The following is a 20220-nucleotide window of genomic DNA, read 5'->3' on the forward strand; positions in this document are numbered from 1 at the left end:
TCTCCAAGTACGTCGTCACAGAACCTACTGTAACCTTTTGTGGGGTTACTGTAAATCCGACAGTTGTTAACAGTGTACGTCAATGAAAACCCGTTCTGAAGAAATAATAAATCTTTTCCTGTCACCTGCCTCCTCTCCTGCCCCCCCTTCAGAAGCACTTTTACCCGCAATTGTTTTAGAAGGCTATACCTTTAATAAAGGACATAGGAAGGGTTGTATAGGAACAGGTTCTTACGGTGACAGCCTAATAAAGGCTGCTCGTATTTTTTTCCCCTAATAAATACAGGACTCTAATTCCAGCCTGACAGTAGTAAGTTTGGCTCGTGCATGAGTTATGCTTCCGGTAGTTTGCAAGAAACTACCACCAGTGAGAAAGTAAATGACATGGTAGGTTTTCCAGTAAAGGTCAGCTGAAATTAGTTCACTTCAGGTAGTCTTCAGAAAGAACACAGCGCTCTTTCATTAACGCTGCTTAAGCATCCTCCCCTCCCCACGCCACTGGAGAGGCACGGGCTGGGGGAGGGGGAGGCATCCCAGACCATTAACACCATACCCTCACGTTTTAAGGGGGGTAATTAGGCCAATGAATCACCAGTCTCCCAGGTTATCGTCCACACTAGTCTTTATATATGTGTGGGTGTGTGTGCAAATGCTTCTAATTTATGCAGCTAACTCTGGGCTGCATCCTGCTCCAGCGGACGCCAGTGGGGTGGTTTTGATATTGGCGCCCACGGCAGCAGGACGGGGCCCTTTCTTTGCGCCAGCTCTAAATCTGAACAAGAATGTGAGATTTTTGCCAGGTGCAAACGGTTTTCCAGCCATTGCAAAGTTTGTAAACACCTGTCAGGAGGTATGTACCTCAGCCTTATGTTAATACCATGCCTCCGAACAGGTGGGCAAGGTAAGGTGGCATGTCAACTTGTGGCATATGAAAGAGGACAGGGGTTTTTTTTTTGTGTGTTGTTGTTGTTTGGTTGGGTTTGTTGTCGTCGTCGTCCCCCGCCAGGAAGAGGAAGTTACCGTTAAATGCTGAACCCCCAAAGTGACCTCAAACAATAGAAGCACTTACAGGCTGTTTTTGACGACTCCCCTTTGGCAGCTGTTTTTACATGGTGATTGTTATGTTTCATAGGGGCTTAGTTTGGTTTTAAAAAACAAACAAACCCCAAACCACCCTCCTGCTGCATAAGGCGGCTGACATGGGAGCTAGCACTCGCTTTCCGCCATAGAGGTCAGGAGAGGCGTTTCTCCTTGAGACGCTGTCTCCTTACTTCGTGGAAGCGCTTCCACCGTCTCGGCGTCTGCCCGGTGTGTCCCACCTGCCTTGCTCGAGCTTTCCGAATGTTTTCCCGATGGGGGCTCCCAGAGTGTTCCCCGTCCTAGACGCCGGCGTCACGAGGAGTCCTGGGAGCGTAGGTAGATGTAATCAGAGATGACAGAGAAGAATTACAGAAAATACAGGTGTGTGTGTGTGTGTTGGGGAGAGGAGACACACACAAATCCTTTCTGCTTCATGGGGAAACGCTCCATTTCCCACCCTCCCAATTAATGCAACCGAGGATGTTGCTTTTGCGAGCACGTCCCTCCTCCTGCTTGCGGTGTGCTTTTCACCCCTTTTGACAAGGGAGAGGGGTTTTTAGAAAAGTTTGTCATCGCTGTGGCTGTGGAGCGGCTGGGATGGCTCAAGACGCTGAGGGCTACTACACACAGATAGGCTTCCCGACACCCCCCCCCCCCCGCCCCCGCAGCGTGATTTCTGGCAATGCTAGATGGGAAGGGAATTGTAACCTCTGTAGCAACCAACATGTCTGGTCTCAACACGTCAGCCAACAGACTCAGGCTTTAGAGGGATTACCTCCGGGGGGGGTGGGGGGGATGGTGTTTCTTGCGATTTACCCCTTTGGTGTTAGTCTCTACTGCCGAAACTGTGGGCAGCATGGTCCCCCTCTGCAAGCCCGCAGTGGTTTGTCAGCAGGGGTGCTGCTTGCAGAGCAGAGAGCATCACTGAAGGCGGCAAACTAACAGGGTGGGGGAATCAGGGGGATGGCAATGAATGCCATGGCAATAAAGAGGGCAACCAAATCAACCCGCGTCCGTGTGCGCCTGTTCATACGAAAAATAGCTGCTTGGCAGAAATTGATTTTGAAGGAGGGCTTTTGCCTGGTAGCTGCTGACAATTTTACTGAGAGGTGCTCTACTTCTCTCTCTATTGTATGGAGGGCAGGGTGCAGCAGGGAAGCCTAGACTCCCAGCTGCTAGACTTGCATCCGAGCCCCTTCGAGTCTTTAAAGTGGGTTCCAGTTTCCTTACCGTCGTTTTGTTAATAAATACGTTTGGCTTGAATTTGTGTAAAGAGCGCTGCAGTTCTAGCTAGGTCACGAATTATCAACCTGGTACGAAAATGGCATGTTTAGGGGACAGAGTCAAAGCGAGCCTTTACCCTCCCGATAACCTCATTCAGGAGCCCTGCCCCATATTTCGAGCGTTAGACAGAAAGAAGTCTTATTAAATCAGACTCTCTGTAGTGAAGCTTATTACGGTGTTTGGGGAGGGGAAGATGGTTGAAAAAGGCTTTGTCAGGACAGTGAGTGTTATAAAGGGGGTGGGGGAGTGTACTAATTTGAGTGTCCCTTTGAGTGAAAAAGACCCTCTCCTTGATCATACAGCTCGTTTACTAGTCTGAGGCAGCCAGAGCTACAACGTCAACCTGATTTTGCTAGCAACATTTTTGTGAAAGCCACATGCAAATTTAGTCTTTTGTATATGAGATCTTGTTTACATTTGGTCTGTTTGTCCAATGAAAGTTTCCTTGCCCAAATTTACATCAGTGGTAGAAGCTTGGTAATCTTTCCAGCTGGAAATAGTTTATTTCCTTTGTTTTAAAAGAGAGAATATGGTGCTAGCTGGTAAAATAAATGAGGCTTCAGAAATTTGAGTTAACTCTATACACACTGGAAGGTTGTTTTAGTGGCAAGCTAATAACTTATATTTATTTTAATCATTTAAAAAACAATAAACATTTTAAAGTGAACAGGTTTGCTGAATTTTCGAAGATTTCTTTTACCCAAGCTTCATTTTACCATAGGAGCTAGAGGAGGTATTTTTAGATGTATCACCTACTCCGTATCTGTTAACAGTCTGACTGGTATTTATGGGTCCCATCTATTACATTAAATACAGCACTGCACATGATACACACTCTGTTCCAGAGATTTAGGGGCCTGTGGGTACAATGCAGGAAGCATTCTAGTAGACAGCCCCAATCTTGTCTGACTATTGCAAGCCTAATAAACAGGAGAATTAAAAAAATATTGATTTTTTTAAGCCAAATCTATAGCTGAAAAAATATCTTGCTTAGCGGTGCAGTCCTCCCCCACCCGCCAACGTTAGGATTTGGGGAAATGGATATGTTTTGTATTGCTTAAAGGATGCAGACTGAGAGAGGGTAAGTCAGCAATATGCCACTGATGTTCTGCTGCAGTAATATGGTCTCTAAGGGAACTTGTGCTTGATGCATACTACACAGCCTAGGCTTGCTGTAGCCCATCGCCTGTCTGTCTGCTGCTTTTAAATGGAGGTTACAGCTGATCCATCAGCCACAGTGCTGCACGCATGCCCATCTTTTTTGCATCGTTTAGTGGTGTCAATTTATTAATTTCTGTCTTCTACTTCAGGCCCGTTGGTTTCCTGTCTAAAAGCATTATTACTTTTGTCCATGTGGCAAAATAATTAGCATACAGATGAGAAGTGATCCTGTCTCTGAGCCTCGGTAGCAAGAGAAGATGTGCAGTGAAAAGTTGATTGGATGAATGGAGAACAAATGGTGGGCGTTCAAAAGCATTAGAAGAGTTTTGTTGTCGTGAAGCAGGTTTGTCAATTTTCTGGGTGAATCTCTTAAGATGGAAGGCAGGGTGGCTGGTGCTGAAATGATTGCCTGACAGACTCTGGCCTAGTTTAAGGTGCAGAATTGGACTGCAATGCACAGATAATTCATTTGGACTACTTTGTTTTGCAATTCTTCAGCTTTCCCTTTGATATTCCCTCAAGGTAAATATGCCCTTTTCTCACTGTTATTGTTCTCAGATCACTTTGCTCTTGTTCAGAAAGTGAAGGAAAGTTCAACTCTCTGGACAGTAACAAAAGAATAGCCAGTTTGCTGTACTTTTTTGCTAAACTGCTCAACATATTTTCATACTCAGAGATCTGGAGATTATCTCAACTGTTCAGGGCAACATCATGCTCTCTCTGAAGTCAGTGGGGAGTTTTGCCATTTATTTCAATGGGAGCAGGATCTAGCCCTTTGTGATTGTTTTCTGAAATTTGCATTTGCAAATTTCAATTATTAAATATATTTAATATTTGCTAGAACAATGTCCATTCATTCATTAACATTAGTAAATGCTATTTCAATTAAAGCCTAGAAGTAATTAATTCTAACTGGTATGTATTTTCCTGTTTAGAATAAGATTGTAGTTTATTTACCAGCCAACTCACTAATTATTCTAAAAACCCAAACTTAAGTTATAGATCTGCATATTGTCAGTGGGAGGGAAAAAACATGATTTCTGTGTTGCTGAGAGAGGCTCTTTATTGAAGAGCAGGCTGAAAACAAAACCAAGAAAATAAATAAAAACAGCCTTTTAATTACTCAAAATTCTGCCAGAAAATACTGACCATGAATAAAATCCTAGTTTTCTAATAGACCATCCATTGATATATATTTCTTACATAATTATAATGTATACACTACAACATGGAATATTTTAATATTTGGCTGAATTTGCTTCCCTCTCTGTATAGTCATTTAGGAATAGTTTTATCCTGGTTTAATGGTTCTTAATCTCCTTAAAAATTGAGATTTTCATTTTAACTGACCTAGTTTTTTAACTGCTGTTAATGTTAGATAGCAATTACTATCCCTGATTTGTCTTTACATAGCTTTCTGACTATTGCAGATCAGTTAAAGAATGATTGGCTTTCATTTTAGAGGCTTGTATTTTTAGGAATCATCTTTAACTATTTTGCTTTGGAGAACAACAGTGAATATTTTCAAAGGGAATATAGCTTTTTATCTTTTTGGCATTTCATACTTGTGTAGTAGTTATTTTCATAAAATACCAAACAAGCAGAAGAAGTCTTCACCATGCCAAAAGCTCCAAACAAAAAATGTTGGAATAAACTATTCTCTCTTAACAAGCAGTTTTTAGTTGCTTTTGATCATTTCATAGTGTTTGTTCAAGTTTTGAATGTTTAGCTTAAACTTGGTTGTTAGGGTGAAGACAAGTAGTCTGATTATATAAGAGTGCATATATAGTTGTATATATTTTAAACAAATAAGCTTACATTGAATTGCAGAATAAAATTCTAAACATTAGAAAAACAAAATAAGGTAAAACTACATATAATGAAATGGACTCTAACTGGAAAAAAGTCATTTGTCTCTATTGCTGTTTTTTTTTTTCATTATATTCATTTATCGACTGAAACAAAGAAAAGAAATAACAGTTATAACTGGCAGATCCAAAATTCAATACATTTTAAGCTAATATAAAAGTGTGAATTGATGTTATGTTTAATTTACACCTTAAACTTTCTGGAGGATGAAATATTAAATTATTTGCATTTCAATCTAGCAGCATGAACTGGCAACACAAGGAGAATAGTTTGGTTTAGTATTTTCATCTGCAGTGGTTTCTTTGTCTTAGACTGTCCTACTCAGGTATGTTTCTGCATTTTTAAAGGGGACCAAATTGTATCACAATAGTTTTCAGTTCATAGGAGGACTTTCTTCTATGCTACATTACTGCATCTTTTATGAATTGTAGAATCAAGCTACTGTATGGATACAAAGACAAATAACAGAGGGAGAGAGACTTAAAATATATTTATTAGTTTATTATTTCTCTGGATTTATAGGCAACTAGTTTTGGGTTTTTTCCCCCCCTTTTACTTTTGGTTTCATTTCATTTTAATGGTAAAGAGCTAAGTATATAAAAAGGAATTGTTTTAATCAAATGCAAATATTATTAGCAAAAATATCTAAAATATTGATTTAGGTGTTGAAACTTTGCTACATGAATGGTGGAAAAGTATTCTTCTGAATCCCGTTTTGTTTCTGTGTACCAATCTTGCTATACACTAAGGCAGTGAAAATACAGAATTGTTATAGTTCCATCAGCATTTCCATGAGTAATCTGCATGTACGTTATTTTTTAAAATACATAATATAAGTACATTTTAAAAATGAAAGGTTCTGACATAGGAAACCATTTCCTGATGAACTCTGAGTACTGTAGTTGTCTCACTGGTGTCAGAATAGCTTTTCAAAAATTTTGTACCACTGAACATTATTGTGGAAATGTTGCATGTAATTTTAATTGATCTGAACTAGATTAATATTTGCATCACATAGGTCAACTCTGAATGCAATTGTGAAGCTCTTGATAGTATAATGCAAGAAAACTTCATGGCTATAAATTACTTGCTGACTCCTCCGCCCCTTCCTCGCCCCCTCTTCCCCTCCCCCCCCCATGTGATGAGAAGGCCTAATGATACCTAATAAAGATGGTTTAAACACCATAGAAGTGCACCCAGATTTTCATGCAGTGAATCAGCATTCAGCCCATGTGTTGCACTATTCTCTAAATAAAGCATGCCTTAGATCAATAAGTCATGAGGAAAGCAAATATATTTAGTATGCTGAGAGAGATTTTTCCCTATAGAATTTCTACAACATCTTGCTTTGATGAGAACCATCATGACCATCTCACTCGGAGTGAGAGCAGCAAATTTTAATGATAAAGAACTTAAGGGGGGTGGGACCTTAAATGGGCTCAAACAGTGGGGCATGAGAGCAGTAAGCATAGTTATAAGTTTGGGTTTTAAGTCTGATCAGATCTCAGATCCAATTTGTTGTAGAGATACGTTTACACTGAAGCTGAAAACACAGAGCACAGTCATCACGTAACACTCCTAGCCAGCCTGGTTGTGGAAGTAATCAAGGCTGCAGGGCACCCCATAGAGAACCATCAAATCAAGTCTACTATGGAGCTGTCTGGTAGGCTGTGAATATTCAGAAATCAATGTTGCATCTGCCAGTAGACCCTTTGGTTCACTGAAACTCCCACCTGCCTAATGCATCTGGGCAATTGGTTTCTGAAACCAGTTTCCTTCAGGATAAATTTAATACATCTTGAGGGTGAGGCATAAGGAAATTGATTATGAGTTTGCCTGGTGCAGAGATATAAACATCTGTAAGATCACAGATTTTCAACCAACCTTGTGTTGGGGGGCTATTATTTTGTGAATAATTTGAAGCCTACGTTTCTCATACTTCATGCCAGCATGGCATTTTTTAATTAGGAAGTTGATTAAAAAGGGCATGGTATACTATGGATGAATGTCCATCTGGCAACACTCCAGCTGTTTTTGGAGTCTGGGTCTGTGGAACGTGTTGCTCATCACCAGTTGCAGTGGTGGGGAGAATCAGGGTAAGACTGTGGATTTTTAAAAAATTACTTGCTTGGTAGGGTCTGAGAAGGCTGTTCTTTTGTTCTCACTCAAATTAAATCAAAAGAAAGACACACATTGACTTCAATGAATTTTGGATCAGGCCCTGATATATACAATAAGAGTTTGAGCCAAATACATCTATGTTGTATTACACCAGTGATGAATTTAGCCGTTTATATTTAAGACCTGACAATATACTATAGCCTCCTGTGTGTTGTGGCTAATTAGGTTTTTTAAGGGAAGAATGTAGGGGCAAATACTATAGATTCAGTAATGCAGATGATCCTTCAGACTGAGCAATGAAAGGCCTATGTTTTCATTGGTCTCTGCTACAGGAATAGTTATACAAATCATCACACATTTCACAAAGACTGGGAGAACGGGGATATTTACTTGAAAGAGGGCCAGTTTTTATATAATCTGTGAATGGCTTGCTTTATTTTTCCAAGGGAAATTCCCTCTTCTCCCATTCTCTCTCATCAGGACAGAAGTATATTACCAAGGGAATAAAATTTTATGCCTAATGTTAGTGTTCTTCTGTCTAATGTGGCGTGAATAAGTGCTATGTTACAGCATTTAACCCTGTCCATCTTTGTCACTTCATGAACATTTGCTCAGTCCAAAAACAAAACCCCCACAATGAAATAAGAAAAGACATCTCTGATTTGTTGTTTGGATAAACTATGGAGAGTGATCTCTCTTTCACTTACAGCAAATACTCTGGGATTCCTTTGTGCTGCAGCAGAGACTCATGCTTCAGGATCAGGGAATACCTTTTAAAGGGTTTCCCCTGCCCTCTTGTGCTGCTGACTGCCATTGGCTCATCCCTTTAATTCTTATCTCCTTCCCCAGAATGATTAGCTAAATCAAATGTCTTAATTTTCTAAATTTTAAGAGTAGCTTATGCCAGTCCAGCTGCTAAATAAGGAGTCTCAGAAGATAGTTTCAGGGATGCTGAATTATTCCTCCATTGTCTCAAGGAGTAAGAGGCCCAAGTTTGGATGTGAAGCTGTACGTGCTGCAAGGCTGTGCACAACACTGATGCCAGGGAATAAGTACAGCTATAGAGAGCCATCATGATATGAAACTTCTTTGGGGAGAACTTGTGTAGATTTCACAAGGAATGTAATTAAGTAAAATACCTTAAAATATTTTAGAAACCATATTGATGAGCACAGGCAAGGTATGTTGTATGAGTATTTTTAGAACTTTTGACATGTTTGTGGAAGGTATTGGATATTATGATATCCAGTGTAATATTTTTGGTGTGCCTTGGTTATACAGCATATTACTGATCTCTTGGCTATGTGTGTGCAGACAGAAAGGCCTGGCTCACCGCTACTCATCTATGACCTCTGTGTGTGACATCTGAAGCATTGGCACCATGTAGTCTAGTAGGCCAGTAGAGTCTGTTCGGGCTGTCCATTTGAAAGTAAAAAAATATAAAAAAGACAAATGCAGAAGCTTCCATGTATATCAGAGCATTTAGGTTATTATATTACCATAGAGCCAAATCCAACCCAATTTACCCTGAAATCTGGAATTATCAAATCTAAAGATTAAAACCCCCGAGAAAGGAACTTTGATGCAATTGTAGCTCTATATTCTGTCTAACCCTGCCAGTGACTAAAACTGACCTAGTGTTTCAATTAGTACTTAAACATACATTTAATGGTTACTTGCCTTTTTGAATATCAAAAAGATCAGTAGTAACTGATCCAAGAGGAGTTTGCTAGACATGACCCTTAGAATAAGGAGACATTTCGATATACATAGCCATATTAACAGAATTAAGGTCCCAATCCAGCTCCTATCAAAATCAATACGAGTTTTGTCATTGACCTTATTGGAAGCAAAAGCACAATCCTCCACTGTTTAAACATATTACATTAAAAATGTGTTCAATAGAATTCAGTTTCTGAAATATGATTACTTTACCTGTGGTTTATCAATTGTGTTGTTAAGAATCAGGTGCCTTCACTGGTTTTTGACAAAAATTAGTTTGTCCAAAAATATGACTACTCACATTGAATTTGAAGTTTCATTACTGAATACAGTTTTTCTGATAAATCATTATAATGGTTTTAGTAAGTTAAAAAACAATCTTTCCCCGTGAGATCTCAACACCCATAATGCTAGCCAAGAATTGTTCTCCTGTCCTCTCCAGAGGCATGGTATTGCACCTGTTTACAAATAGACTGAACCACTAATGATCAAAACAGTGGTCTATTGAAAGGGTTAGTGAACTTGTATCAATAAATCAGCTTTTAATATCAGCAAGTAACTTTTTGTGCTTATTAAACATTTAATAAGTGATAGCTGTTGAAGACTTCATGATGATTTCCTGATCATGGTTAGGACCTTATCTTGCTAGCTAATTAACCAGTACTACCAATCTCTCTCTCCCAGGGCTTCATAGTGCTCTTAAACTGTGTACAGACACTCCATTGACATAATTAGAGCTTCAGTATGCAAATCAAGAGTGTTGGACTGCTCTAAGTAAATAAACAGTCATATGGTATATTCTGCATGTGCATCATCAGACATATGTATGTAGCAATGCATACCTCATGGCAGATTTGAAAGGTGATCCCACAGTTATGTCACAGAATGCATATATGACATAATATTAATAACCACAGATATCTGCTAGATATGTGGAGAGAATTCTTACTGTTTCAGAGAATTAGACGGCCGTTTATAGACAGTAAAAAAGACTATCCTTATAACAGACTAAGGCCCTGATTCTTAAAACATTTATGCATGTGAGTAGACCCACTGAATTTAATAGGACTACTGACTTATAGTTAAGCATGTCTGTAAGTGTTTGCAGGATTGGAGCGTAAGTGCTTAAGCCAGAGACATTGCTACACCTCCTACCACCTCCAAGTCACTCGTGGGTTCCACAAAAATGAATTTCAGGTAGCTTGGGCTGGGATTAGACAGGTACCAATGGTATCAATGACTTCAAATTCTTCAGTTCTTATTAGCTCTATTTTTGCTCTTGCAATTGGGTTTTGGATAATCCCACTTCAGCAGAGAACAAAGGAGGAGGGGCAGGGGGTCTTTGATGGTCTTCAACAGTATAAATATTTTTTTTTCCAGAATGACAACCATCAATGTGATGCCTTGGATGCAGTGACTGTGGACTTTGTTTGAGGTTTAGATACCTGCAGGGGTTCATGGTTTGCCCCTGTTCTTCACTGTATTATAGAGACACAAAATAGTCAGACTGCTTTAAAACAAATTGCACACATCAGCAAGCGATCCTGTCTTTGGACTACTTTTCCATTACAAATGGCTTTGCAGATGGGCTATCCGCACACTTCTTTTGGTTTGATCCTGATTTTCTTCCTTTCTCTCCCTTTTTTTGGCCACTGTATCTTATTTCAGCATGTCCTTTTTGATGCAGAACCCAGGATGTATTCCGGAAATTGAGGGTAGCACTGGAAGAGGTCTGCAAGTGCTGCTACCAAGAGAATTTCTAACACATGCTGCTAGCTATTCTTGTTCTTTTAATAGGTTCGTCAGCCAGCAGGGAAAGGAAGGGAGATATGGACAGGCTGCCCTTGGTGGTGTTAAATAGCATGACTTGATTTCTTAGATTGGTGACAAGCACTAACGCTTTTCTTCTGGATGGCAATACCACATGGGTACTGGCCTTAGAAACAAAATAGTATCAGAGGTGTTAGCATAAGTCGTCTTACTAAAGTTTGCCTGATGGACTAAAGAAACCTGCTGAGCAGAGTGGTGTTTGAGACCATTCACTTTCTGCTTTGATTTCTCCCATTTGCTTAGTTATCTTTCAGAGTAACAGCCGTGTTAGTCTGTATTCGCAAAAAGAAAAGGAGTACTTGTGGCACCTTAGAGACTAACCAATTTATTTGAGCATAAGCTTTCGTGAGCTACAGCTCACTTCATCCGATGCATACTGTGGAAAATACAGAAGATGCTTTTATACATACAAACCATGAAAAAATGGGTGTTTACCACTACAAAAGGTTTTCTCTCCCCCCACCCCACTCTCCTGCTGGTAATAGCTTATCTAAAGTGATCACTCTCCTTACAATGTGTATGATAATCAAGGTGGGCCATTTCCAGCACAAATCCAGGGTTTAATAAGAACGTCTGACGGGGGGGGGGGGAGGGGTAGGAAAAAACAAGGGGAAATAGGTTACCTTGCATAATGACTTAGCCACTCCCAGTCTCTATTCAAGCCTAAGTTAATTGTATCCAATTTGCAAATGAATTCCAATTCAATAGTCTCTCGCTGGAGTCTGGTTTTGAAGTTTTCAACAAAGCCCGTTGCCAACTGTGCCCACATATCTATTCAGGGGACACCATCACAGGGCCTAATAACATCAGCCACACTATCAGAGGCTCTTTCACCTGCACATCTATCAATGTGATATATGCCATCATGTGCCAGCAATGCCCCTCTGCCATGTACATTGGTCAAACTGGACAGTCTCTACGTAAAAGAATAAATGGACACAAATCAGATGTCAAGAATTATAACATTCATAAACCAGTTGGAGAACACTTCAATCTCTCTGGTCACACGATTACAGACATGAAAGTTGCGATATTACAATGGAAAAACTTCAAAATCAGACTCCAGCGAGAGACTGTTGAATTGGAATTCATTTGCAAATTGGATACAATTAACTTAGGCTTGAATAGAGACTGGGAGTGGCTAAGTCATTATGCAAGGTAACCTATTTCCCCTTGTTTTTTCCTACCCCTCCCCCCCCCCCTCAGACGTTCTTATTAAACCCTGGATTTGTGCTGGAAATGGCCCACCTTGATTATCATACACATTGTAAGGAGAGTGATCACTTTAGATAAGCTATTACCAGCAGGAGAGTGGGGTGGGGGGAGAGAAAACCTTTTGTAGTGGTAAACACCCATTTTTTCATGGTTTGTATGTATAAAAGCATCTTCTGTATTTTCCACAGTATGCATCAGATGAAGTGAGCTGTAGCTCACGAAAGCTTGTGCTCAAATAAATTGGTTAGTCTCTAAGGTGCCACAAGTACTCCTTTTCTTTTTAGTTTTCTTTGAATCTGAAGTCCTGAGTCTCCCTTACAAGGTACGTTGTGTAGGCATCTGCATAGTGGAAAGTGGGTGTGGAATTATACTAAACCAGAAGTGCAGCACTTTACACCCACTTTGCCCTCTGTGTAACTGGACTAGGTGGAGGGCAACTGAATATCTGCTTCTTAGTGCCTCTTTTTTTCTTTTCTTTACAGACTAGTAGCTGTCTGGGGCATACACTTTTGCTGAAGTCTAGATCACAAGCACTAGATAAAAACATAAGTAATATGCTTTGTACTTCTTTTTTATCTGAAGATTTCAAAGTGCTGCATGAATATGTATTCATTAACTAAGACTCATCGTATACCTTTGGGGTAGTTTATATCGTTTCTACCCTTTTCCACATGGGTGAACTACCACACAGCAAGGTTAAGGGACTTGCTCAAGATAAGTAAGCCAATCGCAGCTGACATAGAACCTAAGTCACCTTTCCCTATGCTCAGATAAATTGGTTAGTCTCTAAGGTGCCACTAGTACTCCTTTTCTTTTTCCCTATTCTGTTTTCTTAGTAGCTTTTTTACTTTGAGGTAATTTGATTATTAAAGCGCATTCTGATAGAAGGAAATGGAACATTCCTACCTAATATGCCTTAATAACATGACAAAACCAAACATTTACTCTGGTGTAAGGATTTGAGACTATTACAAATGCTGATGGAATCAATAGTGTAGTTGCCTAGACAACACACGTAATGCAATATTTTGGGTGGGGTAGTTCATTCAGCTAATTCGTCAATCAATGATGCATGCTTTGGGGCAGAAACTGGTTTTTTTTGTGTGTGTTTATACAGTACCTAGAATAAGGGGCCCTGGTTAGGGTGTTGTTCCAATGAAACCAACACAAAGACCTAAGCCTACAACCCCACATTTATTTATTTATTTTGGATGATCAGCTACCAAAGATCAATTTCAGAAAAAGAGAATAAACAGGAAAATGCATATTTCTTATTTACCATGTGATAGCAGTATAGTACTTTGGCATTGACATGAGAGTAGCTTTGGAGATTGCCGTGAAATGAAATTAATGCCCAGTGACCACAGAGATCCACTAGGGCTTTCTAGTACAGAGGCAGTACCACTTTTTCATTAAACTCACCTAATGGACACAGACTCAAAATCCCACGCATCTACTCTGTTGTTAAGCTTCCTCAAAACAGTCCTGCACCCCAAACAAACACATCTATATTTTTGTGGCAAAATACATTCAAGAAACCATTATCAGAAGACACTAGTCCATTATCGTGTCACTGACGCCTGGTCTATACCTAAAGCTTAGGTTGATCTAACTATGGTGCTCGGGATGTGAAAAACTCACACCCCAGAGACATAGTTAAGCCCATTTAAGCCCCTGATGTAGACACCGCTAGGTCAATGGAAGAAGTCTTCCATTGACCTAGCTACCTCCTCTTGAGGGGGTGGATTTATTACAAGGCTGGAAAACCCCTTCTGTCACTGTAGTAAGTGTGTTCACTACAGCGGCGTAACTGCAGTGCTGCTGCTGTTGTGGTAGAGACATAACCTGAGAGTTCTCATGGCCAGCAGTATAATTAATTGTAGGGGAATTAAGAGAAACGAATTAGTCGCTATTTCTTCTTTTGTTTTTGTGCAGCAATGAGGAGTTTGCAGTCAGTGCATCTTGTGACATTGCATTGAAATTATATTTGCAATGTTACTGTTATCAATTTGAGCATCTTCATGTGCTCAGCTCTGCACAAACAGAAGGATCCTGCAAAGGGACTTACCCATATTGACACTGATACCCACGCATAGTCCCACTGTAATGATGGAAGCTCTGTGCAGGCGTAAAGTCAGCATGGGCAGATTACTTTGTAGGATCTGACCTATATTAGACAGACAACACAGTGCAGACACATCAGGCACTGGGATGCCAGGTGATATTCAAAACTTATAGTGGTGCAGATATCGCCTTTTTAAAAGTGTAACACACTTGTGGTTGCAGAACTCCAGGGAATAAAATAATTCAAAGAGGAATTAATTGACAAGAAGGTGGTATTTTGTTCCACAAAGAGTGAGAAGGGAAATATAGAAAGATAAAAATTGTGATCAGAAGGATTGTGACACTTCACACAACCAGCACAAATCTTTCAGTAGACCTTTACTGTACCAGGGTCTAGAATTAAAAAGTCAGAATTCCTGCACTTTCCCCATAAAGTGTCAAGCTCCGCCTACCGTGACTCTTTAACAAAGTTAGGGAACCATGTTTAAATATGAATGGTCCAACTGGACTGGTTTCCAACATGGGTTGGCTAACCTTTGGCAACAGGGCCAAACTGTGTTAGAGCTGAGTTAAAACCTGACTTGAGTCTACTGATGGGCATGTTGGACTTGTATAAGATGGTTGGACAAAATGTCAAAACCAAAACTGATTTTAAAGCAGGTTCCTTACCTCTATATAAGGCCTAGGACCAGATCTTCAGCTAGAATAAACAGACCTAGTTCCACTGACTTCAATTTGTCCTAGTATGGGTAGTTTTCTACTATGTCTTCAAAATACCCCTAAAGGAGCAAAAATTCTTAGGTAAAAAACACAGCTCAGGTCCCTCTAAATAAAGTGTTCTGTTTTTTACCATGTCCACTTTCTCTTTTTCCTAAAAATCAGCTGGGGAGGAAAGACTAATCTTTTCTTTGGTATCTCACGTCTATGGCACTGAAAATAATATTGTAGGAATCAATCCTGCGCTGGCAGGGAGATATTCTGGTTGGCTTCATTTGTCTCTTCCATCTTAAACTCCTTTCATGGAATCACAGAAGTTAAAATATAATGGGGCAGTATGAAAAACAGTGTGAATTGAAGAGAGGGATGGGACAAAATGAGCAAAAAACCCCAAACAAACACCCTCCCCCCGCCAGTTCTATCTTGTTTGTTTGTATTAAGGGGAATGCAAGTTCGTTATAAGTCAACCTTGTTGTAGAGCAGGGGCAGCAGGTTAATTCCAGTGCCTCACTATCAAAACACCATGCCATACTTCTTACCACTTTCCTTTGTATTGTTATTGGTTGATGCTGAGAATTCACAGAATCAAGTTGTAGGGACTATACAAAGCTGCTTAATACAAAAAGAAAATGTAAACAATATGGTGCTGCTTGATTTGCTGTGTGATGTGTACAGGTAGGTTCATTGCACTGTAGAGAGACACAATACTTGACTTAGTCACAGCTAGAGAAGATTAAGGGCCAAATTCGTCTCCCTGTAACACCAGTGTAAACCCAGAGTGTCCCCACTGATATCAGTGGGGTTTCTCTGGATGTACACTGGTGTTACTGAGAGAAAAATTTCATTCTAAGTGTGGCTTATCAACTCTTGAGGAATAATATTGTACTCTGGCAGAAGGCTGGGCATTAAAGTAAAATAGAGATATATGATATATCTCAAGACCAAATAAAAGGGGGGAAAACTGGTTTGGGGTTTTATTTAAGAGATTTTATGTTTGAAAACTAGAAACTCAGAACCTCCTTAAAAAGACAAAGCCTCCTTCACACAATCCCAAAAGCAGCCCTTCAAACAACTTTCCAATTTTAAAATACTCTTGCATTAAACTTGATTTAGCAGTTTATCAACTTTCTTTGCACACCTAAAGTTTTTAAAATTATTTTTCACCTAACACCCCATGGCATTGGTCTTGCATTCTGAGTTAAAATGAAATTGTTCTTGGCAATGTTGGGAAGAAATAAGATCACACGGGGGAGAGAGAGAGGTTGGCTCCGTGGAAAAAATCCCCTCCCCGCTACTAGTATTCTAAGGCTACATCTTCATGGACAAAAAAGGGTGTGGTGTTAGCTATCTTACTGTAAAAACAGAGTGGAAACAAGGCACTTCAGGGTAAATTAAAAACCTGTGGCACCAGGTCTCTGAGTCCAGATCAATTGATTTGGGGTGATGTGGCTCGAGCTGTGGGGCTAAACATTGGAGTGTAGACGTTAGGGCTTGGGTTGGAGCCTGGGCTCTGAGATCCTTCCCACATAATCGGGTTTCTGAGCCTGGGCTCCAGCTGGAGCCCGAACATCTGCACTACAGTTTTTTGCCCTGCAATCCAAGCCAGCTGACCTGAGCAAGTCATGGCCAGGCCACGGGTCTTTTATTGCAATGTAGTCAGAACCTTAGTTTTACCACAAGGTCAACCACAGGAAGGGGGTATAGTGTTGAGCTTGCCTAGTTACCTCATGGTAAACGCTACATGTGCCTTGTCTTCACGTAGGTAGATAACTGTCATGCATTAGTTATCTTGCTGTTTTGAAAATAATATGAAAAAAACCCACAACTCCTCCCCCACCTTTGTGTCAGTGAAGACAAAGCTTGAGCTGGTTTAGACTAGCTGGGTCCAATCACCTCTTTTTTACACCCTGGTGTAACTCTGCTGAAATCAATGGCATTAATCATGATTCCTACTGAAGCCCGTGAGAGGAGAAGCAGGCCCATTGTCCATAATGTCAATTACAGCAGCTTTAAGTGCTGGAAGATGAGGGAAGCACTTGTCATGTGCTTTGTACACAAGTGGGCAGGTTTATCTGTGGTTGGAATTACTGAATATGAGCTTTTCCAAAACCAGTTCAGCATGTTTTATATTCTGGGCCCTGTGTACTCTGAAGCACATTGGACTTGGTTTCTGTGGTAATACTCCTTTTTTGATTTCTGCTGTACGTGAGCGCTATATTCTGTGGCAAACTGAGAATTCTACAGCAGCATTGGCTGATTATAAAATAATTCCAGAGTATATGTTTACAAAAATAAATTCATTGAAATAAAAGTGTAGGAATATGCCATGGGCCTTTACAGACTGCAAAAAGCTACTATTATGTGATCATTCTTGGGATATGAAGTGCAAATGTTGGCTTTTTGCATCCCATACGTCAGATTGGAGCACAGGCAGGAGAAAACACCACTGGGAGGAATATGTGGTTATTTGGTTATCCATATGGACAAGTAAAACATAATTTGAAATAAAAAAAAATCTTAATAATCAGGAAAATTTCTGGAGGGGATTGGATGATTTTTAAAAGGAAAATGGGGACACACATGCAGGAAAGGAAAAATCTAAGCTATGGTAGGGGACAACCTCCTAGAAATGTGAACATTCTTAAAAACCAAGGAAAGTTTGGAGAAATAAAATATTGTTACAAGGCTACAAACCAAATTCCAGCCAAACTAAATACAAAATGTATACAATAGAGATACCTTCACTCAAACGTTAAAGACAGGCTTGGCAAAATTTGATTTTTATTGGTTTATAATTTGGACAGATGATAACATGTCTTTTTTTTTAAGCTTTTTTATCTTCATTGATTTCAAATTTTCATAGTTTTGTGGGAAATTATGAGAGGGGTAAGACAAAACTATTTAATGACAATAGTTGAGATTCAAAAAGTTAAAGCTTTATAACTGTTAAACACAAATTGTCAACTTTACATGTCAAGATATACAAAGTAAATATCCTTAAATCAATACATTCTCAAGCAGCATTTTTCTTTGCCTATCTGTACATTTTATTATTGATGGAAATATTTTTTTGGGCAGTTTGTGTGTTCAGTGAATTGCTGTTTATCAACATTTACCAATAAAAATTGAAACCTTCCAAGTCTAGTTAAAGGTAATAGCTAAGGTCCGAACCAGCAAAACGTAAAGCACGTGCATAGCTTTTACCCCCTTAGTGGTCCCATTGAAGTCAACTTTCAAGTAAATTCCTTCCTCAAAGCTCATTTGAAGTCATTGGGACTTATTTATTATTTAAGATTTATATTGTGGTAGAGCTTAGAGACATCAGTCAAGTCAGAGTCCCATTGAGCTTGGCCTTGTGCAAATAAATAGAGCAAATGACAGTCTGTGTCCCAAGGAGCTTACAGTATAAAAGACAAGATATGATAGATAAACAAGTGGATGGAGGTGTGTGGGGGATGGAGGGAGGAAAGGGTAACAAAAATAATAGGACATTTTAAGATATGCCCAGTTCTTAGCCAATCCATAGCAGTAATCACAGCTCACTACTTGCTGGGTGAACGAAGAATGTGTTTAAAGTTATGCTCGTACTTAAGTGCTCTACTGGACTTAGTCTTGTATGCATTTAAAATAAAAAAGAGGCCCAGCTTCTGGGACAGTAACTCTGCAGTGATGTGCTTCTAGCGGGGTTCCACTGTGACTGCAGCAGCAAATAGGGCATAGGCTGTGAGAAGGGGGATTCTGTGCCTGGTGTTTACAGTTTTGTCCGATTCCAATTGTAGGGTGACCAGATGTTAGGTGCTTTGTGTTCTATACTCAACTATACCCCTCACTTCCTCAAATAAGTGTCCCAATTTTTCACGCTTGCTATCTAGTCATCCTACCCAATCGTGAACTTTTAATTGAAACAACTTATGGTAGTAAGTCTACACCCATTAGAGAGTATTTGTGGGACTGGGCCCTTATTCTTTAGATTAGTGGGGAAGAAAAGTAAGCAGTAGAATTGGTGGAGAGACATGGAACACAATGGCAGTTGAAATTGTTGCAAATCTGAAAGCACCAAGGATTTCTGCCACAGAAGGAGAATTTCTGTGGCAGCTGAAACAAATAGTAAATCATGTGGCAGATTCTGTAGCTGCACATTTGCAGCAAACAAAGGTGCCTCTTTACATTGGTGCTCTAGCAGTATACTAGAGACAAAAGACTTCCTTGGAGGAGCTTGTTGTGATCACACTACAGAATCCTGTATAAAAATTGTGCTGAAATCGAACTGTCTGAGCCAGTCAGAGTGCAATAATGCTGTATGTGTTAACAGTGCAGAACTGTAGTGTTTTTTCCAGTTATGCAATTCTCTGCATATTGATTGGTTCTGAGAGTCTGATTTGAATGATCAGAGTACAGCTATTGCTCAATAACTATGCAGTAGATAGGAATATGTACTCTGATAGTGCAGGCAGCCCAGAGTACAGGAACCTGCATTTACATTACAAATATTTCAAAATTACTGTACCATGAATCAGCAAATCTCTGTATTTTATTGGCTACTATACATCCTCTGTTGGGATTGGCTCCTTTAATCAGAATTCTTAACCAGTGTGCCAGCCAGAAAACCCCACCTCTGCATCTCATTCCCTCCAACTGAAGCCGAAAAACACAAAATGCATGTGTCACAGAAGGAAAAATAAACCCAAGGAAAATGTCTGTCAAACCATTGAAAAGGTGGAAAATTAACCCTTCCACCTCCCCCCCCTCCCTTGAATCAATGTCACTCCTTACCAACCAGGAGGGCTATTGCTGCCGCAATAATGGTTATATAACTTCACTTCTGTTTGTTTACACTGGGAAGGTCCCAAATGCTCTCTCCCAATTCACTTTTAGAATATTTCTTTCTTTCTTTTCTTTTCTTTCACTTATCAAAATGTACACATGCTGTAGTGTTCGTCTGAGAGAAGAGCCATGCTGATATCTGGGGAGGGAAGGGGGTAGACTGCAGGAAGATGAGGCAGGGTTTATACAGGCTGAAGAGGAAGAGCTGAAAGCTTTTCAAATGTTTTAAAATCACCTTTCTGTGGTTTTGCAGGCCACATTGTTGGGTTTTTTCTTCCCTTTCCTTTTATTATTTGAATATTTAATAAAAATCCATATCACAACAATAGCATA

General features: G+C 39.8%; 1 protein-coding gene across 24 annotated transcripts in view; it reads left to right on the plus strand.

Annotated features, from left to right (window-relative positions):
• The window catches only part of MYT1L (myelin transcription factor 1 like), a 384826-nt gene that overhangs the window by 3409 nt on the left and 361197 nt on the right, over positions 1 to 20220 (plus strand). For 8 of the 24 annotated variants that reach the window (XM_074947745.1, XM_074947747.1, XM_074947746.1 and 5 more), the window contains exon 1: positions 3889 to 4047. The exons of 5 other annotated variants lie outside the window; for them this stretch is intronic. The gene's annotated coding sequence lies outside the window, so the exon portion shown is untranslated. 11 more of the 24 variants (XM_074947720.1, XM_074947730.1, XM_074947733.1 and 8 more) reach the window with 6 other exon arrangements.

The sequence above is a fragment of the Natator depressus genome, chromosome 3, assembly GCF_965152275.1.
Source record: "Natator depressus isolate rNatDep1 chromosome 3, rNatDep2.hap1, whole genome shotgun sequence".
In the NCBI taxonomy this organism is placed as follows: domain Eukaryota; kingdom Metazoa; phylum Chordata; order Testudines; family Cheloniidae; genus Natator; species Natator depressus.